Genomic DNA, 13378 nt, shown 5'->3' with positions numbered 1-13378 from the left:
GACACAGTGTCTGTGCTGAGAAGCTTCCTGTATTGTCTTTAATGTTGAATTACTTAATAGTCTTGAAAGGATAAAGGAATGCAATTGTTTTGACTTCCAGCATCTGCCAAAGATCTAAGGTCTATGTATATTCACAGACAGATGCTAAATATTGCCAGCTTCCAGCAGTGTTCCAAAGCAGTCAGTTATTACAGACTCGTTTGACTTTCCTTGGGGAGCTGCTTCAGGAAGAATAAAAGTGCAGGGTATGTGGGACACCAAGGACACATGCAAGCACATAAATATGTGATGCATGCCCTGATCAAGGCATACAACTCTAAATCATCTTTGGTCCCCCCTGGGACCTCGTAAAGTTGTTACAGACAATACCACAGTCATGACCCATAAGTCTCACCAGTCTTGTATGTAAAGAATTATCATGGAGTTGATCAATAGAGATATAGTAAACCTCCAGACACTGGACCCATCCCAGTTTGGCTTTGTCAAGGGCAGATCATGACTACTCAACCTGGTGGACTTCTTTGAGATGGTCGCCAAAGCAATGGATGAGGGCAAAATCCTTCACACTGCCTACCTTGACCTGGCCAAGGAATTTGATACAATACCCCACTCAGGCATCATTGACAAACTCAAGAGGTTAGGTACAAACCCGTATGTCACCCAGTGGATAGTCAACTGGCTCACAGACAGGACCCAGGAAGTTAGAATTAGGGAGTCCACCTCTACAAAGAGGCCAGTCACAAGTGGAGTCCCTCAGGGAATCAGTCCTTGGACTGCTCCTTTTTGGCATTTACTTTTTTAGAAATCAAGCCCAAGCCCAATGTCAGTGGTCTCTAGCTGACTAAATTTACAGATGATTGCAAATTAGGAGCTCTCATTGAATCTCACAATGACACAAATGTTCTCCAGGAGGGGCTGACACAGACAAGCAACTGGTGTCAGAGGCATGGACTAAAACCAATTGCCAGGAAATGCATAATAGTATCCTTTGAGAAGTCATCCATCCCTGGTAACTATCATATTGACAATATACCCCTTAGAGTTGACCCAGTAGTCAGGGACTTGGGGACACACATAGATAGTAATCTAGACTTTGACCATCATGTGTCTACAATGGTGAGGAAATCATTCTATGTTGAGCAATTTATAAACAAAGGTATGGCATTTAAATCCAATGAAGAAATGTTTCTACTGTATTCAGCATTCATCACACCTATCATTGAGTCTAATGCCCCCTTTGGTATGTACCTAAAAAGGCATATCCAACAAATGGAATGTCCATAGAGGTTCCTCACTAAAAGAATACAGGGCGTAAGTAAAATCTCCTATGCAGACAGCCTCAAAGCCCTATCTCTGTATTCTGTCCCCTACAGGCTTTTGAGGGGAAATCTATGCCTGGCATACAGAGCATTGTCACACCCCATTCTAATGGACCTCTTGGATATACACAAAACAAACAGCACCAGAATTACCCATGCTAAAGGCTTAAATCCTGCCTGTGATATAAATAGAACCTACTGGAGAGATAGGTATGTATCCCAGAGACTGCCCTGTCTGTGGAATAGCCTCCCCATCCAAGTGAAGCAGAGTTCCTCCCTAACCTAATTTAAGTGCAACTTGGACAACTGGATGGGAAACCAGAAATTCATCCATGGTTTGGCACATATGTCTGTAATGGACACAGGTAACTTGTAAATGGTTAATCTTCCAGGCCCATGCTTACACTTATCAAGGGTATCAGAACTTGTCAAAGATTTGGGATGCATGGCTAGGCTTAAAAAGGCCATTGTGGTCATTAGCCTAGTAAACATTTATGAACCTAGGAACCTACATAGGTACAATCTTGGAACTGACTTTACCCACCTGTTTCTAAAATATGAATGTTAGCCTTATAACTCATAATTGTAATTTTTCTCTTTCTCTTCCACTCCCTTTCAATTTCCTCCCTGTCTTATTCTCACTTTTCATCTCTCTTTTACTTCCTTAGCCTGCTTTCATGTGGGGTTTATTGAATGTATACTGCTTTGTTGCTTTGCACTAAGATAAAGCATTCTGGCATTAATAGATGCTCTACATGAACAAAACATTATATAAGCATTATCTATACTGTATATAATACTGGCAAGTTGCTATTTTATACAAAAAGCAGGTCAGAGACTAGAACACTGCCATGAAGGGAAACAAAGAGCACATTTTAATGAGCAACAGTTGCTAACTGTTTAGGCTTGAGTTAGGACTACTATGTTAGATCATACCTGGTGGTAATATAATGAATGTACACAATTTACTGCCACAAAGCTGTTAGCATTGCCACCTCACTGTGATTAGTTCTTCACTTTAAGTTCTCATCTAGGGTACCTTCTATGTGTACCCTGCATGTCCTCCAGTGTCCATGTGGATTCTCAGTAGGTGCTCCAGTTTCCTCCCATTTTACAAAGACATGTTATAGGTGAATTGCAATGCCTACAAATTTACCATAGGTGTATATGCTATATTAGCACATTTGAGTGTGCACATTCTGCAATGGACTGACACTTACACAGCATCAGTGTCTCTGCCTTGAACACAGTAAGCGAGAGTGGAGGTTCTGGCTACCCATGTGACCCTGAATAAACTTGCTCTCTGCTTTTGATTATGTGCATTATTTTTACTGGAATCATAATTATGAATTTTTTTATTTATTTATTATTTATTTATTGTATTTTATTTTCAGTCTGATGACCAGGGAAGTCCACTGGGCCAAGAAGAGCCGTTTTCAGTGGAGGCCCGGGGAGAAAAGCTCCGACAAACAATTACAAGCATACATAAAGCATAATAATCATCTAAATCAGGCTGATAATACAGCATAATACATATGAGGTATAATACAATCATGCAAAGAAATAAAAATAATAGGACATTGTTGGACATTTTGTATGTACAAAGTTAGATATATTTACTGATATAAGAAAATCTAAAGGTTAGCCAAGGTGCAACAGAATGCTGCCCAGTATTGGCTTAATGGAGTATAATAGTAGACAAAGTAATGGTATGAGAAGTAGGTGTAGCAAGGGATGGAGATGAGGGTAGCTAGATGGGGGAAGTTATGTTGGAGAGTGGCATGGACATGTCCATTTTGAAGATAGGTGGGAGAACAAGAGAGATTTGAAGTCGGTGTGGTTTGGAGTATTGCAAAGGGAGGGAGGGAGAGAGTTCCATAGTTTAGATATGGAGTAGGATAGCAGGAGGTGGCCAGAGGGTCATGAGGGTTTGTAGATTTGTAGGAGGTTTTGGTCTTCTGATCTGAGTGAGAGGTTAGGAATATAGGGGGTTAAGATGGTTGCAATAGAGGGGCAGCTGGAAGGTTTGAAGATGAGCTTGTAGGCAGTGGTGAATTTGAGGAAGTTCAGGTAATTAGGTAGTCGAGCCACTGCAGAGTATGGAGAGAGTAGAAATGGCGGAATGAGTTTTTTGAATTGGTGGCAAATTTGCTTATTTTATTGTAGTAGTATTCTAGTCTGGATTGTAGGCTGAGTTGAAGATTGGCTAGCAGAGGAGCACCGTACATGAGAGAGGAGAGAAGTTAGGAGGAGGCTAGGGTTTTTCTGGTGGAGGGAGTGAGGTAGCGGTTGTGTCTGTACAGGAATCCTAGTTTTTGGTAGGTTTTTTTTGATGATAGTTTGGATATGGGTGTCGAATTTTAGATGTTCATCAATGATAACACTGAGCAGTTTTGTATTTGATACAATTTTGATGGGGACGTTATTCTGGCTGAGTATAGAGAGGGAGTTTTTGTCGATAGGGGAGTTTCTAGAGGGAGAAAAGATCATCAGTTTAGTTTTATTTGCGTTTAGGGACAGGTGATTGCAATCATCCAGGTTTCAATTTTAGAGAAGGCTGATTGGGTTTTTAGAAGTAGGTCAGAGGGGGAGTATGCTGAGAAGATGATTGTTGAATCGTCAGCATACTGGATTAGTGAGGAATTAGAGATGGTCATTCAATATGGATTTATGTAGACATTTTTGCTGCTTTGACTTGTGCGTGACTGAAAAAGGACCCTAGTGGTCCATCCGCCTATCTGCAGAAAATAAATAAGTTAATGCCTTCCTTATTTTAACTCTTCAAGTTTTAGTCAATGTTTAAATATTATCTCACACCACAAGATGGATGCAAAATGCTATCAGCATTACATCTGCTGTTTAGTGTGAATTTATCATCAATAGTCTTGAGTATTTCTTTAAATTATTGTTTCTTTGCATATCAGTTTAACACACATACCAGCTACACAAGGTTCAGTATTTGAATCCAAAATTACCCATTTGTATTTATCTTACACAACAAAGCAATGTAAAACATCTTTTGCCCACAGGATATAGCATTTTTATTCAAAGTATTTCCCACAAATGTCACCCTTTTAATCTGGCTCAGTACAATACTTCTTTAAATGAATCCAATAACAGTAACAGCACACAGTGTCATAGCACGTTTACTATTTAAGATATTTAGCAGATCTGAAACATTCAATCTTAAGGTATGTTTGGAAGGCATAAGTGAAAACTTCTTTCCATGACTTCACCCTCTCCCAAATACATGTTTTTTTTTTTTCATTTTAATTTTAGTGTACCTAGTCATTTTCTTCTGATTTATTAAATGTATATCATATTATATCGTCCCTTCAATCCTGGGCCCTTAAAATCTATGGAACCTTTGGACAGCTGCTTTGTAACAAAGGATAAGGCCTTCACCTCATAAACCCAAAGTACAGGGTTTGATTCTGACCTTATGATATTGGTTAGGCTTAAAAGGGCTCTTCAGGGCAGTTAGGCTAATATTTGCCTATGAGAAAGCATAGTGGTGCAAAACTGAACCAACACCTTGTAATATTTCCTGTATTATTGAGCACTTCCCTGCCATATGAATGTGCAAGTATTTCATCTCAAACAGTTAAAAATACAACTACCCATCAATGGGAACTACATGACAAAAACACATTTTATTTGCAGGGTACAAGCCCACTGCATCCCCACCCCTTACTTAGATATACTAACTCCATTATCACACAACCATAGAGAAGGTGGAAATACACTGCAAGGCTATATTCATTAGCACATGAGCAGTGATTTCATTGCTGCAGTATGAAACACAAGAAGTACAGTTAGAACAAAAGTAAATTTGGGGAATCAGGTATGGGGGAAATAACATTCAGCCAACCAAATATTGAATACTCATAGGGAAATGATAAGAAACAGATGAATACAGGGGTATAGCCCAGTAAAGTCAAGGACCACAACAGTAAATATGTGTGTGTGTGTGAGTGTGTGTGTGTGTGTGTGTGTGTGTGTGTGTGTGTGTGTGTGTGTGTGTGTGTGTGTGTCTATATATATATATATATATATATATATATATATATATATATATATATATATATATTAAATGAGCAATTAAATAATTCTAATTATTATAAAGCAGTACTAAAATTTAGTCCCACTGACTTTATACTTCTGCTAAGAGGCAACATTTATGCCAATCCAAGACCATTTAACATTAATGGCCCACCTCAAACCAATAAGCAGCATCATACTACCTGCTCTCTCTTTAATGTCCACAGCATCAAGAACAAAACTGACCAAATTAATGCCTTTACCGTAAAACATAATCTTTACATTATAGCTATTACAGAAACATGGCTGAAACCTGACATCTCTAGTCTTCATCACCTCATACCAAATTTTTCATAACTACAAGATTGTAAACCAGGCAACAACCTGGAAGAGGACCATTGATTCTTTTCAAAGACAGCCTTAACCCCACAATCATTCCACAAGCTAACAGCAACTCAGAGTCAGATTCTAACTGGATCCTTTTAAAATTTCCAACAAACAACCAAAAATTCCTTGTTATATATAGCCAGTGCATAACTACCTCTACCAGCCTAACTACCAAAATTCAATATCCCCATTCAATGAATATATGCCACCGCTCCCAAAAACTGTAACCTAATCTTTCTTGGAGTCTTCAACCTTAATTACTTAGGATGAAAAGCTATTGATATAACAGAACTCCTGGCCAGCTTAAGTCTTACCAAATCAACTCAAAAGCTATTAGACCAAACCTTCAATCTAATAGGCATGACTTACTAGATCTTGAAATAACTAATAATACTACAATGATATCTAACTTCACCATACATGCTTCCAACTTCAGTGGTCACTGTCCCAAATTTTCTCAGTACATAATCTAACATTAAAATATAAACCTAAACTTATCACTTTCAGGCTTCAGACCCAAAACCCTTCAGAATATCATTAATCGTATAAAACCATTTGCCACCCATGATTGGTCTCACTTACTTGCCATACAAGACTCCAGTGAAGCAGCTAACAACCCTACCAACACTATGCTGCACTTGCAAAACATATTATTTCCCTTAGTACAAAGGCTACTTTCGACCTCATAAACATGAGTAGGTATTTACCAAACTCAAACACCTCCTCAAATTACATGATGAAGCATAGCATAATTGGAAATGCAACCCCTAAACCTCACTACATAACCTAGCTCATCCACAGACACAAAGCCAACCACTATCAAAACAAACAAATCTCACTTTCAGCCAAACCTAAAAGATTTTGAAGAGAAATCAACCTGCTGATTGTTCAAAAATGCAACACAACTCCACTTCCCTGAACCTGTCTAACACCACCACATACAAACTGTCATGCAATGACTTTCTCAACGAGTTCAACAACTTGCCACACATCAAAACACAAAACTACCACCCCCACAGCTACCCTCTCTGCCTTTTCATTCCAGTCTTTTACTTCAAAAAGACTAGAACCAAAGAGACTGAGACACAATTGAACCATATACAAATACATACTCCCCCAGATAAATTGCCCCTTGGTTCATTCATATTTGTAAGGACTTCGTCTCTCACCTTTTCACTCACATATACAACCTCTGCTTAACTAATAAAATTATGCCACAGATATAGAAAACAGCAACAGTCACTTGCACTCCAAAACTTCCCTAGCCAACTATTGATTAGCAGTTCTGTCTTATCTCAATACTTTCCATTTCAGGTAAAATACTAGAAACAATTATCTACAAATTACTGTTTATTTACATCCATTCCATCTTCTATCCAAGAAACAACATGGAGTCTGGTCTGCACACAGCACCATAATAGCTCTCTACTCCCTTACAGATGACATACTATCCAGTATTGACAAAGGCATCCAGACAGGCGCTGTCTCTATTGACCTTAAAAAGGCCTTTGATCTAATAACTTACAATTGATAAATTAACTGAAATAGGCATTATTGACAATGCAAAACCTTGTTTTGTAGACTTCCTCACCAAAAAATTCTTCAAGGTGAAAATAGGTACCACCACCTCTGACGCAGTTCCACTTATAAAAGGAGTCCCCCAAGGTTCCACTTTATCCCCTCTGGTATTTTCTATATTTATCAACAAACTCCCATCTGATCATCCCCAGACACCTTTAATTCTTTATGCATATGACACGGCCATTTACAGGTGAAACTTAGGTTCATAGGTTCATAGGTGTATACTAGGCTAATGACCCTGAGACCTTTACAAGCCTAGCCATAGGATTACCCTGGCATAGTGCCACCCAACCTTAGTTTCCAGTGCCTCTGTCTAGTAGATCCACTGGAGTTATCCTCGCGGTGAATTTTCTGTTTCCCATCCACTCATCAAGATTTCTCTTGAAGAGGGCCAGTGAGGTGCTCTGCTTGACATGTATGGGAACTCTATTCCATAGTATGGGCAGTCTCTGGGTTATGAACCTGTCCCTCTAGCATGTTCTGTTAATTGTGGTAATGAGGTTGAGGTATCTGGAGTGTGTAATGAGGAGGGATTGGGATTTCTTTAGATGTAGCATTTCTAACAGAGCTGGGTCAGACATGGCTTTGTAAGTCAAGCAGAGATTGCCTCTAAGTAGGTGATATGAGACAGAGAATAGTTGAAGTTTTTTGAGTCTGTCCATATAGGACAAGTGTTTAAGGCCTAGGATCCTCTTTGTGAGGTACTTTTGCAGCCTCTCCAGTTGTTGCAGGTGTCTAGAGAGGTACATGCCAAATGGGGCATTGTACTCGATCACTGGCCTAATGAGGGAAGAGTAAAGGGAAACAATGACCTCTTTCTTCCTGGATGCAAAACCCTTAGTAATGAGATGTGCCACATAGAAGGACTTTCTGACCACAGCAGCAATGTGGTGATCAAAAGAGAGGTTGCTGTCAGCCTGTGTTCCAGATCTCTTATAACACCTTCTGTGTTCAGTGGACTACCATCAATGTGGTAATTCATGGGAATTGGGTTTTTCCCAAAGGGGATGACGACATAATTTTTGGCATTGAGTTTATGGCCATGGTTCTGACACCAGTCATTGGTCTCAGTGAGGCCATTCTGTAGGATGTCAACATCACATGAGGAGTTAATAATAGCTCCCAACTTCAATCGTCTGCAAACTTTGTCAGCCAGAGTTCCTTCGTGTTGGCCTGGACTTCAGAGAAGTAGATACCAAACAGGAGAGGACCCAGGACTGAACCCTGTGGGCCTCCACTCGTGACTAGTCAGCAGTCTGACTTGGAGTCAGCTACTTTCACACTGTGAGTTCTATCTGTGAACCAGTTTGCAACCCACCTAGTGATATAGGAGTTGATGCCTAGCTTAGTGAGTTTTTCTATAATTCCTGAGTGGGGAATGGTATCAAAAGCCTTGGCCAGATCAAGGTAGGCTGTATGAACCACCTTTCCCTCATCCACAGCTCTGGTGACTGACTCAAAGAAGTCGACCAAGTTGAGCAGGCATGATCTATCCTTCACAAAACCAAATTGTGTGAGATCTAGAGTTTGGAGATTCCCTATATCCTTGTTTATTAGGTCCATGATGATGCGTTCCATAGCTTTGCATATTAGACTCATCAGGCTAATTGGGTGATAGTACAGGGTCTGTAGTCGGTCCTCCTTTGTGGAGAAAGATGACTGTAGCAGTGCACCATTCAGCAGGGACAAAGCCTGAGGTGAGGTGCCAGTTCACTCTGTAGTTCATGTAGAACACAGACAGGTATACTGTCAGGCCAATAGAAGCTGTCTTCTTGGACTTGAACAGTGCTGTTTTAACCTGTGCAGCAGTAATACTGGGTGCCTAGTAATCTACTGGTATTGTGATTGGTCCTTTGGGGGGGTAAAGTTGGCACTAAATCTGTCGGACAGTATACTGGCAATATCTGTTGGCTCGTTATAGGAGGTATCATTGTGCAGTAGCTCAGAGCAAATCTGGGTATTGCCATGGAGATTCTTTATATAACTATAGAAGGCCTTGTGGTTGTCTTTACTATCTGCTGCAATTCTGTCTTCATAGCTAGCTTTAGAGGATTTGATGAGGGATCTCAACTTTTTGTTGAGGCTGATAAGGGAGTTTTTCCAGTATTGGGACTTCACCTTATTCAGCATCAGTTTCTTCCTTCTGTAGTAGAGTTTATTTATGACAGGGGACCACCAGATTGGCTTCCTTTTTTTGGAGGAGAGCGTCTTGGTTCTATTGAGTATGGAGAGGTCCATGCATTTGTGTACATGTTCATACAGTGCATTGGTGTATGATTCGGCGGTCAAGCAAATATTCTCCATTTGCATGGGTGCTGTGAAGTTAGCCACCTCTGTTTTTAGGAGCCCAAAGTTAGCTTTGGAGACGTTTTCATGGTGGTTACCTTTGCGGGGGTGTGTGTGTGTGGTAGGGATGTAGATTTCCAAGGTGATTAGTTTGTGGTTGGATCTAACCAGGGAGGAGATAACTATTGGTGTAGACCAACGGTCGCCCATGTTAGTAATGACCAGGTCAAGGATGTTGCTACCTCTAGTGGGGGTAAGAATGAGCTGGTCCAGGGCATTGGAATTAATGAACTCCAGGAAACGTTGGGCAAGTGTATTGGTACATGAATAGTTTTCTCAGTTTATTGGAGGGGTAGTTGAAGTCACCTAGTAAGAGAGTGTTACGATGGACCCTAATTTTCTCCGGGGTGTTTAGGAACGGGGAGTGTGAGTCTTGGGACATGGCTGGGGACCTATAGCAGGCTGCAACCTAAATCACTTTCTTACCCAATGTTAGCTGCACCTGAAGTATCTCTGATGATTTATGTTGGGCTACCAGTCTGAATCTGTAGGCATTCTTTATGAATATGGAAACACCACTGCCTTTGGAGCTTCGTTCCAAGTTCTGGGGCCAAAAGGTGTGGAGTGAGTTATGGCCTGGTAGTGCAGGGGTGTTTTCTGCTGCCTTGAACCAGGTCTCTGTGACAGCACAAATGAGATGTTCTCCAGTTTAAGGAATGCTTCGAATGAGTGCATTTTGAGATTTAGACTTCTAGCGTTGAGCAGCATGACCCTCAGATTGCATTTGCTTGTAGTTGTCACTGTGGTAATTTGGTCTTTGTAACACCACCTAAAAAAGGCACTATAGGGGAGGCAAGAGCCTTGGCCAGTATTCGGAAGCCCAGGAGTGACAGATGCAGGCTATCTCTGGCAAAGCATTGAGGTCTGTCAATCATATCATCCCAGGCAGACAGATACTGGATCCCCTTAGAATGACACCAGGAACTTAGCTAATTGTTGAAATCAATCATTTTCTGCTTGCACTGTGGTATCATTCTGGGTGGTAGTAGGATGCTGCTCATGGCTAGGGTTATACCTGCATGCGCTACATAATTCAAGAGCTCCTAAATGCCTCTTTTCATGTAGTCCAGGGAGGTACATCTCAGGTCATTCACACCCACATGTACAATGACAGAGTCATATTTGTACCTGTTGTTGAGGGACCTGAGTGCGTGCGTTATGTGTCAGATCCTGGCACCTGACAGGCAGCTGACTGTTACCTTCTCCCTATTCAACCTAGTGAGTGGGACATCAGTGTTCCTCACTACTGAGTCACCTATGACTAGTGTGTTGGACATGCTGTTTTGCCTTAGGGGGTTTGGTTGAGTGGCACACTGTTTAGGAGAGTTATGTGTCTCATGATTAGTTTTGTGTTGTGGTGGTCAAGTGAGTTTCTGCCTTGGAGGTCTCTGCTGCTTGGGTAGATTTTTATTGGGAGCTGCCACGATGGTGGGTGTGTGGTTTGTGTTTTTATGTGAAGGCAGTGCTGGTATGTGTTCTGGAGGGCTTATGTGTTCCATTTTGCTCCCTTCTCTCTCTTGCTTTAGACCTTATATCTGCTCTGACTTTTGTCAGTATCCACCTAATACCTATCCTTTACAAAGACATATCTTACCCTTTACAGCTAATTTAACTTGTATAGCCAAGTCTTTTGTAAATACAGTGTAAAATACCTCATCTAATGCTTCCAACAAATTCTGTTCAAACTGCGCAAGTTGTTTTTTTTTTTTTTTGCAATTGCTGAAACTTTAACTATGTATCTGTACCATAACTTGTTACCCAAATTTATGTTGAAACTGTGTAAATTTTTTAACTGCTGAAACCTTAAGTTTGTATCTATATAAATAACCTTTACCTGAATAGTTGTACTAATGTAACTTCCTGATGCTTATCTCCCCAGGACTCAACTGAAAATGGACATGCATCCAGTCAGACCATCCCAGTCAAAAAATGTAAAATAAATAAATAAAATAAATAATGTGGTGTGGTGAAAGTGTTGACCTTATCCTCTTGACCAGCTATTCCGGTCTTGGCTGGAGAGTGCGTGGCTTCCAATTTGGATATATAAGTGCATCTCTCGCAAGTCTGAGTGTTGGAAGGTAAGAGGAGAGGGTTGTTGGTCTACATGAGGCAGTTGCTACATTGCCTCAGGATGCCCAAGTTCACCAGGTTAATAGGAGAAAGCACAGGGAACTGACCTTTAGACATGCCTGGAGGGGTGGGCATTGATAATAAGTATTGGATGTGTTTCCTTCTAGAACATTTAGTGCTGGTAGCACTTTTGTGTGCTACTATAATTGCTACAAGAAGTCTGGTAAAGTGCTAGACTAATAAGCTAGTATAAGTGCAGGAGAGGAGAGAACTAGTAGATCTAAGGGAAAAATTGAAGAGCAGTCTTTGGTACTGCTCCAAAGCTTACAACAGTCCTGGATACAGCAAGTCTGTATCTAGACTAGACTAGTTACAGGAAAGGCGGGAAACAAGCACAAATATGGGCTTGTAAACCAGAAAGTTGAGAGAGATGGAAAAAATGTCCAAACAGCCAATAAACTACAATTTCTGAGCCAGAAACCCCTCCTCTTGTGGTAGATAGGCTACCTAGATCTTACCACTCCCTCTGATAAGCTAGAAGGCTTCCCTCCAACACAGAAAGGCTTGGGGGAGCCAAGAAGCTTACAAAACAGTCCTGGATACAAAACATCTGTATCTGGACTAGACTAGTTACAGGAAAGGGGGGAAACAAGTGTAAATGCGGGCTATTAAATAAAACCACTCCCACTGATAAGCTAGAAGGCTTCCCTCCAACACAGAAAGGCTTGGGGGAGCCAAGAAGCTTACAAACAGTCCTGGATACAGAAAATCTGTATCTGGACTAGACTAGTTACAGGAAAGGGGGGAAACAAGTGTAAATGCGGGCTATTAAATCAGAAAATTGAGATCCCCCTATTATACAAAATCAGCTCCAAGATGACCTCCAAACAATTGACCAGTGGTTAATAGGCCAGGAACTTATAGTCAATCCCTCAAAGACAAAAACAATGCTATTTGGAAGCAACCAAAAATAGCCAAAGCACCCAGCTTACTTAATATTAAAGATGTTAAGAATACCACCACAGAAACTACCACATTCTTCAAATACCTTAGCATTTGGCTAGATCAATCTCTTGACTTTCTACCACACATTCAGAATGCACAGTAAGATCAACACACAACTTTTCTGGGTGGACAAGCTATCACCTCTTCTGCCAAAGCCAGCCAAAGCTGCCAAAGGAAAAGGAATACTATTATCTCAATGTGAATATGGATGATCCATTATTGCTGCAGCCTCAAAGAAAAATGCCACCACCTTACAAACCATCTCCAATAAAATCTGCCAGTTTATTACCAACTTCCCCAATAATAAACACTACTGCCGAACTCCTACCAAAATTAAATGGCTCCCAGTACCTTTGAGATCCAACCTCCTACTAGGACCACAACTTTGCAAAGCCCTTCCTCTTGAGACATCGTCCCCTGTCACTCATATTCTTTCACCAAAACCCCCACATATAATCTCAAGGATATCTCTCAATCTCAACCCACCCTACTAGCTCCAAAAACTAAATGCTATTGCCATGACAGTGCAATCTCTATCCTAGCACCTAAACTATGGGACTCCATTCCTGTTGGTCCAAGACATCCAAAAGTACTTGGACTTCAGACAACAGCTCAAAGAACTCCTCCTC

The sequence above is a fragment of the Protopterus annectens genome, chromosome 6.part0 (assembly GCF_019279795.1).
Source record: "Protopterus annectens isolate FY-2018-M chromosome 6.part0, PAN1.0, whole genome shotgun sequence".
NCBI classification, from domain to species: domain Eukaryota; kingdom Metazoa; phylum Chordata; order Ceratodontiformes; family Protopteridae; genus Protopterus; species Protopterus annectens.
The sequence above is the reverse complement of the archived record's forward strand: the minus strand, read 5'-3'. Positions refer to the sequence as shown.